Below are 9,339 nucleotides of genomic sequence, written 5' to 3' on the forward strand. Positions count from 1 at the left end.
TTGGTCATAATCCGGTGAAAAATTCATAATATATGCCCCCATATTGGTCTTTTTGGTAGCTATATCCAAACATAGACCGATCTGAACCATATACGACACGGATATCGAAAAGCCTAAACCTGTCCCAAATTTCGGCGAAATCGCACAAAAAATGCGACTTTTATGGGCCCAATACATTAAATCGAGAGATCGGTCTATATGGCAGCTATATTCAAATCTGAACCGATGTCGGCTAAATTAAAAAAATATGTTGAAAGGCCTAACACAACAAACTGTCCCAAATTTCGGCGAAATCGGACAATAAATGCGCCTTTTATGGGTCCAAAATGTTAAATCGAGAGATCGGTCTGTATGGCAGCTATATCAAAATCTTCACCGATCTCGGCCAATTTGCAGAAAGATATCAAGGTGCCTAACACAACTCACTGTCTCACTGGAAATAACCAGAATCATTATGAGATGGAAAGAGAAATGGACACAAAAAAAAATTCAACAAAATCTGGCAAGCTTAAGGGGAGCTTTATTGTAGACAAAAAGTTTATAAGGAAATTTTTTAAAGAAACAAGTTCATAAGGAATTTTTTTATAGAAAAAAGTTCATAAGGAACTTTTTTATAGAAAAAAATTCATAAGGAACTTTTTTATAGAAAAAAGTTCATAAGGAACTTTTTTATAGAAAAAAGTTCATATGGAACTTTTTTATAGAAAAAAGTTCATAAGGAACTTTTTATAGAAAAAAATTCATAAGGAACTTTTTTATAGAAAAAAGTTCATAAGAAACTTTTTTATAGAAAAAAGTTCATAAGGAACTTTTTTATAGAAAAAAGTTCATAAGGAACTTTTTTATAGAAAAAAGTTCATAAGGAACTTTTTTATAGAAAAAAGTTCATAAGGAACTTTTTTATAGAAAAAAGTTCATAAGGAACTTTTTTATAGAAAAAAGTTCATAAGGAACTTTTTTATAGAAAAAAGTTCATAAGGAACTTTTTTATAGAAAAAAGTTCATAAGGAACTTTTTTATAGAAAAAAGTTCATATAGAAAAAAGTTCATAAGGAACTTTTTTATAGAAAAAAGTTCATAAGGAACTTTTTTATAGAAAAAAGTTCATAAGGAACTTTTTTATAGAAAAAAGTTCATAAGGAACTTTTTTATAGAAAAAAGTTCATAAGGAACTTTTTTATAGAAAAAAGTTCATAAGGAACTTTTTTATAGAAAAAAGTTCATAAGGAACTTTTTTATAGAAAAAAGTTCATAAGGAACTTTTTTATAGAAAAAAGTTCATAAGGAACTTTTTTATAGAAAAAAGTTCATAAGGAACTTTTTTATAGAAAAAAGTTCATAAGGAACTTTTTTATAGAAAAAAGTTCATAAGGAACTTTTTTATAGAAAAAAGTTCATAAGGAACTTTTTTATAGAAAAAAGTTCATAAGGAACTTTTTTATAGAAAAAAGTTCATAAGGAACTTTTTTATAGAAAGAAGTTCCTAAGGAACTTTTTTATAGAAAAAAGTTCATAAGGAACTTTTTTATAGAAAGAAGTTCCTAAGGAACTTTTTTATAGAAAAAAGTTCATAAGGAACTTTTTTATAGAAAAAAGTTCATAAGGAACTTTTTTATAGAAAAAAGTTCATAATGAACTTTTTTATAGAAAAAAGTTCATAAGGAACTTTTTTATAGAAAAAAGTTCATAAGGAACTTTTTTATAGAAAAAAGCTTTGCATTATTCAATTTTGCCGTTGGTAGACTTATGACCCTAAGAGCCAAGTTGACTGCCCTCTCGTATCGCCTTACTCCTCTATTATCAGGCATCCAAACAACGAGGTTCGTCGAGGAGGTCATGCTCAGGGAAGTTGTTAGTCTCCTTCTTACGTTGAAAGACCATCCGTAATTTAAGGTAAGGTAAGGCACGCATAGGATAAAAAATGTAGAACACTAGCCAAACCGGGAAGAAAACAATACCGGTGAAAGTGTGGTCGAGTCAAAGTCCAAATGGTGTTTTGTGCAGGCACCTGCCACGATGGCTTAATCCTGCAGGGCTCTTAACCCAGGCTGAAAACGATGTATCTACCAAAGCCCCCATACATAGCCAAAGCTAGCATGAATGCCAATTCGAGTTCACATTGTCTGGACGTATCTTCCCCTTGGTTGGAAGCAGAGCACTATTCAAACTCTTTTCGTTTTATGGGTCACGCAACCGGTTGAGTACATGCAACTCCACACCGACCATCGAAATGCCTTTCCAGCGATTTAAGGAGTTTTACTACAGCTACCACGTAGCTACCAAATGGGGTCTCACCAACAGTCAGGCTTGAACCGAAGTTCTAGGGGCTTTTGACACCCGTGGTACCAGATTTAGGACGACCACGTAGTCCAACTACTTGCAGTTGAACTCCAGACAGTATCGGACTGGTGACCTAGTGGGATGATGAAAGCACTATCCCGTAGCAACACGTCTTTCAGATACTGACAGAAATTAGGTGGCATAACCCAAAATGACTCAGCACAAGTCTGAGCCAAAACAGGAGTGCCACCGAACCGTTCACACACACGGTATACAGTATGTTAGTCATAAGGGATAACAACGACACCGTGTTAAAACTTTCAAAACATCAGAACTTCACACACACTCGACTAGTTCCAATACTTCACGGTCCAGCCGTCTTTAGCTTACCGTCCTTTTCGATGCAGTCTACCAACCACTCATCCATCCTTCGTCACATCGCTTCACCCTTATATCATCACCTCCACTTCCTTCCGACCAGCTCCGAAACTTCATGGTCCAGCCGCCTTCAACTCACCGTCCTTGTCAATGCAGCCTACTAACTGCTCATCCACTCGTCATCGCCACGTTCACTTCCTTCTGACCAGCTCCAAGACTTCATGGTCCAGCCGTCTTCAGCTCACCGTCCTTGTCGATGCAGTCTACCAACCACTCATTCTTCCTTCGTCATTTCGTTCCACCTGTCCATCAACACATCCACTTCCTTCCGACCAGGTCCGAAACTTCATGGTCCAGTCTCCTTCAACTCACCGTCCTTATCGGTGCAGCCTACTAACCACTCATCCATCCTTCGTCATATCGCTTCACCCGTCCATTACCACACCCACTTCCTTCCGATCAGCTCACCGTCCTTGTCCACATCCACTTCCTTCCGACCTGGTCAAAGCCGCCTTCAGCTTACCGTTCTTATCGATGCAGCCTACTAACACTCATCCATCCATCCACTTCCTTCCGAGCTGGTCGGACCAACCACTCATCCATCCTTCGTCACATCGCTTCACCCTTTCATCACTACCTCCACTTCCTTCCGACCAGCTCCGAAGCTTCATGGTCCATCCGCTTTTTTGTCGATGAAGCCTACTAACCACTCATCCATCAATCGTCTCATCACTTCTCTCGTCCTTCTTACCATCCCCATCAAACTTCACGTACACCACAATTATGCAGCTTTCATACAACGTTGTGTCAATGACGTTTGGTTAAGATACCTGGGCAGCTCTAATATTCCACCTCAGACCGTGGTGAAGAGCTATTATATATTTTTACCTAAATGGTCCCCTGTGGGGGAGTATGGTCGAGTCAGTCAATTCAGACCTCTACAGAACACCAGAGAGAAGAAGCTCGTTCTCTCGGGGCACTCTCCTTTGCTCTCGAGGTCATCACCGCCGCTGTACCCTCTAACTTCTTCATTATTCTGAGGAGGGTACAGTTGTCTGGCGATCCCACGCCGGACATCCATATGTGAGAATCATCAAGGGTAATGTCCGCGGCTTAAGGCCTCAACTCTTTCCTATCGAGTTGGAACAAGAGTAGAGCGGATTCAGTCCCTTTTAGACCCTTTTTTCCATGTACCTACTTTAGATTAGTTTCGGGTTAAAAATCAGCATTGTTTTCCTGGTGAAAAGTCGTAACTCTGGGTTTACCAGCCATCTTCCTCAACGTCTCCTGTAGCACCCACCATGAAGAGGACGTCATATAGACCTCAGAGTCCCATTGATAACCAAACGCCACAAATGAGGCGTTTCGGAGTTCCTCTGATCACAATCTTCTAAATCGAGCCACCGTACAAATCCGTTGATAATCCTCGCTTTCAGTATTGAATCAACCCAATTCACCAAAAGAGGGGATTTTCAAAGTCTACCGGAGCGCCAACTCCTACTTTCTGATCCTACCAATCCCATGACAGCCGATTGTACGCACCGATTGTCCCGATAGAATCCTTCATAGGCAAGAGCTGCCGCCTCAGTGTACGTATTCGTTCTTTTATCGTCATGAGGCAGGCACATCCCGAAGTGTCTTCTCCGCATTCTTTCAGTCCTTGTCGGGATTGAAAAGAAACCCGGGCCGTGGTTCTGTTTGGTATGCCAGAACCGCCTCCACCATCAGTCGGTGTTGTTGAGATATAACCGGTGAATGGGGTGGGTGCATTTCCGATCTTGCTCTGGTCTTCCCAGGGTGCGCAGTGGTACTCGCAGATGAGAGTGATGGGATTCGTTGCACAGACCCCACTAAACTCAGAATCAGAGAGTTGAATCTGGAAATAAATAGGCTTTTCGACATCCGTGTCGTAAATGGTTCAGATCGGTCTATGTTTGGATATAGCTACCAAAAGGACCATTAGGAGGGCATAAATTATGCATTTTCCATCCATTGTTATACCCTCCACCATAGGATGGGGGTATACTAATTTCGATATTCTGTTTGTAACTACGAAATATTCGTCTTAGACCCCATAAAGTATATATTCTTGATCGTCGCGACATTTTATATCGATCCAGCCATGTCCGTCCGTCTGTCCGTCAGTCCGTCCGTCTGTCTGTCGAAAGCACGCTAACTTCCGAAGGAGTAAAGCTAACCGCTTGAAATTTTGCACAAATACTTCTTATTAGTGTAGGTCGGTTGGTATTGTAAATGGGCCATATCGGTCCATGTTTTGATATAGCTGCCATATAAACCGATCTTGGGTCTTGACTTCTTGAGCCTCTAGAGTGCGCAATTCTTATCCGATTGGAATGAAATTTTGTACGACATGTTTTGTTATAATATACAACAACTGTACCAAGTATGATTCATATCGGTCCATAACCTGATATAGCTGTCATATAAACCGATCTTGGGTCTTGACTTCCTGAGCCTCTAGAGGTCGCAATTCTTATTCGATTGGAATGAAATTTTGCACGACGTGTTTTGTTATAATATACAACAACTGTACCAAGTATGATTCATATCGGTTTATAACCTGATATAGCTGCCATATAAACTGATCATGGGTCTTGACTTCTTGAGCTTCTAGAGGGCGCAATTCTTATCGGATTGGAATGAATTTTTGCACGTAGTATTTTGTTATGATATCCAACAACTGTGCCAAGTATAGTTCAAATCGGTTTATAACCTGATATAGCTGCCATATAAACTGATCTGGGATCTTGACTTCTTGAGCCTCTAGAGGTCGCAATTATTATCCGATTTGCCTGAAATTTTGTACGACGGATTCCCTCATGACCATCAACATACGTGTTTATTATGGTCTAAATCGGTCTATAGCCCGATACAGCTCCCATATAAATCGATCTCTCTATTTTATTGGGTTGCCCAAAAAGTTATTGCGGATTTTTTAAATGAAAGTAAATGCATTTTTAATAAAACTTAGAATGAACTTTAATCAAATATATATTTTTTTACACTTTTTTTCTAAAGCAAGCTAAAAGTAACAGTTGATAACTGACAGAAGAAAGAATGCAATTACAGAGTCACAAGCTGTGTAAAAATTTGTCAACGCCAACTATATGAAAAATCCGCAATTACTTTTTGGGCAACCATACTTCTTGAGCCCCCAAAGGGCGCAATTCTTATTCGAATTCGCTGAAATTTTACACAGGTCTCCAACATATAATTTAATTGTGGTCCAAACCGGACCATATCTTGATATCGCTCTAATAGCAGAGCAAATCTTTTCTTATATCCTTTTTTGCCTAAGAAGAGATGCCGGGAAAAGAACACGACAAATGCGATTCATGGTGGAGGGTATATAAGATTCGGCCCAGCCGAACTTGTTATTTGAATGTGTCTGTAACAAGAACAGCACCATAAACACGAACTGTCCCCAACATAGATACTTTTAAACCGGTGATTTCACAGCTGTATTCTACAAAACAAAAATTGACTAAACTGACTGGTGATATGACCTCAAAAAACTCACCCAGGGCAACGTGGTTGTTTGTTTTTTATACGATGACTATACAACAAGCATATCATCAAAAACAAAAAAAAAAAAACAAACTGTCCCCAACACAGATACTTTTAAACCGGTGTTTTCACCTGTTTATTTTGTGAAAAGAAAACATGGACTTAAATGGCTGGTAATATGACATGTGAAATTGCCATTTTAGCCCATGAACAGTCCAGTAAGGAACAGGAGCAAACTTCTCACATATCAATGAGTGCAGTCCGATGCTAGTTTTAGCTCAATTATAAGGGACCTCCATTTTATAGCCAAGTCCGAACGGCGTGGCGCAGTGCCACTCCTCTTTAGAGAAAAGTTTTTACATGGCATGGTTGCTTATAAATGTTGCCCGCATTAGAGGGGAAACCCACCGCTGAAATTTTTTTCTGATGGTCTCGCTGGGATTCGAACCAGGCGTTCAGCGTCATAGGGGGACATGCTAACCTCTGCGCTACGGTGGCCTTCATGAAAATGACATGTAATATCTGTTAATGGGGGTGAATTTACCCCGAACATCCTGCAGGACGTTCTCTGAACCTTTTGTATTGTATAAAAAAATCTTCACAAAGAAGTGTTGCCTCTTGGTACGCCGTTTAGTTTCAGCTACAAATAGGAGGTCCCTTGTCATTGAGCTTTTAGTTGAATCAGACCTTACTCATAGATAGATGTGCAATATCGCTACTGCAGAGCCATGGGTATAGGACCCATTTCAAGGTTCTACATAGTGTCCAACATGGGGAAGACTTCTCATTGCACTCCTGGGGGTGACACTTCCAGCTTAGTTTCCTATCCATAATCGCTCCTAGGCAATTGATCTTGTCAGAAAACAAGATAGTGGTGGATATATGGTGGTCAACTATAGGATTGGCGTAAAATGTCCCCCAGTGGCAAGGCCTATGCCACTTTCAGCCTTATCTTGGGACTCACAATTAGTCCAGCTTTCCCTTATCACATGGTTTGTCCAGTCTCTAAGGACCCGGTCCATCCGGTACTGGTGTAAGGATTAAATAAGTGTGAGAGTACTCGCATTGTTAAAAACCCGTTCAATGTGTTCTATACATTTGGGCTACGAAAGATGCTCAACCGAGAGCCACCTGTAATGCTTCCGTTTCACCAAAACAGTTAAAGCGGAGAAGTTTTAATTTTTTTCTTAGATTTGATTTGTTGAAAAAAAACAATTAATTGTCCCTTTCCTTTTGTTCCCTTCTCAAAATTATTTTTTAACGAAGCGTAATGTTTTTATTTTAGCAGCATGTATGTACATCAGCTGCTTATTTCAGCACCGAGCAAAAGCTTAAACGTAACAATGAGAGGTCAACAAAAAAAATGATATAAACGATAACAGAAAAGTATCTGACATTAAACATTGCTCCTCATCATCTGTATTCTGCTACACCCGATGAATGACTCCTACCTCTCCCTTTGCCCAATATAAGGAAAAATAACTAACACGGATGGACAGACAATTTGAACATTGTCAAATGGCATTATACTACGATCATGATGATGACGATGATGATAATGTTGATTTTTGTTTTAACAAACAACGAGATCAGGTGAAATGTATCACACGCCTTTATTGTGCCACTAATTAGTGTACGTGATGAATCATGCGCCATATGGGTCACTACGCTATAAAAAAAAAGCTATGGAGACAATAATTGCTGTACTTTTTTATAGTGTAGCATCTAAAAAAAATAGGGGAAAAACGCTAGTATGTTAAATGTTGCACAGTGAGATGGAATCAAAAAAAAAAAAAAAAAAAAACAAATAAAAAGACGTTAAATTCGGTCGGGCCGAACTTTGGATACCCAACACTTTGGGTATATATGTAAACCACCTTTCGTCAAAATCCGGTGAAAAATTTATGCCTTATGCCCCATAGCAGCTATATCGAAATATGTTTCGATTTGGAGTCATTGTTCAACTGTGTATAGCAAAATATTGTTTTTTTTGTACCTCTGCGCTACGGTGGCCTCCTGTAGCGCAGAGGTTAACATGTCTGCCTATACCGCTAAACGCCTGGGTTCGAATCCTGGCGAGACCAACAGAAAACCAGTAAGAGCGTGCTAAGTTCGGCCGGGCCGAATCTTATATTCCCTCCACCATGGATCGCATTTGTCGAGTTCAATGCACGATGTCTCTTTTTAGGCAAACAAAGAATATTGAATAAGAACTGTTAAGCTATTGAAGCTATATCGAGTTATAGTCCGATTCGGACCATAAATGAATGCTGAACATTGTACAAGTCATTGTGTAATCTTTCAGTTTATTCGGATAAGAATTGCGCCCTATAGCGGCTCAAGAAGCAAAATCGGGAGATAGGTTTATATGGAAGCTGTATCAAGCTATTGATTGACTCGGACCATATTAGGCACGTATATTAAAGGTCGTGAGAGAGATACAGTTGTACAAAATTTCATCCAAATCGGATAAGAATAGCGCCCTCTAGAGGCTCAAGAAGTCAAGATCCATGATCGGTTTATATGACAGCTATATCAGATTATGAACCGATTTGAACCATACTTAGCGCAGTTGTTGGAAGTGATACCAAAACACCTCATGCAAAATTTCAGCCAAATCGGATGAGAATTGCGCCCCCTAGAGGCTCAAGAAGTCAAGATCCAAGATCGGTTTATATCACAGCAATACCAGATTATGAACCGATTTGAACCATAATTAGCGTAGTTGTTGGAAGTGATATCAAAACACCACGTGCAAAATTTCAGTCTAATCGGATGAGAATTGCGCCCTCTAGAGGCTCAAGAAGTCAAGACCCAAGATCGGTTTATATGACAGCTATACCAGATTATGAACCGATTTGAACCATACTTAGTGTAGTTGTTGGAAGTGATACCAGAACACTACGTGCGAAATTTCAGTTGAATCGGACGAGAATTGCGCCCTCTAGAGGCTCAAGAAGTCAAGACCCAAGATCGGTTTATATCACAGCTATACCAGATTATGAACCGATTTGAACCATACTTAACGCAGCTGTTGGAAGTGATACCAAACTACCACGTGCAAAATTTCAGCCAAATTGGACGAGAATTGCGCCCTCTAGAGGCTCAAGAAGTCAAGATCCAAGATCGGTTTATATGGCAGCTATATCAAAA

Source organism: Stomoxys calcitrans, chromosome 3 (assembly GCF_963082655.1).
Source record: "Stomoxys calcitrans chromosome 3, idStoCalc2.1, whole genome shotgun sequence".
NCBI lineage: Eukaryota > Metazoa > Arthropoda > Insecta > Diptera > Muscidae > Stomoxys > Stomoxys calcitrans.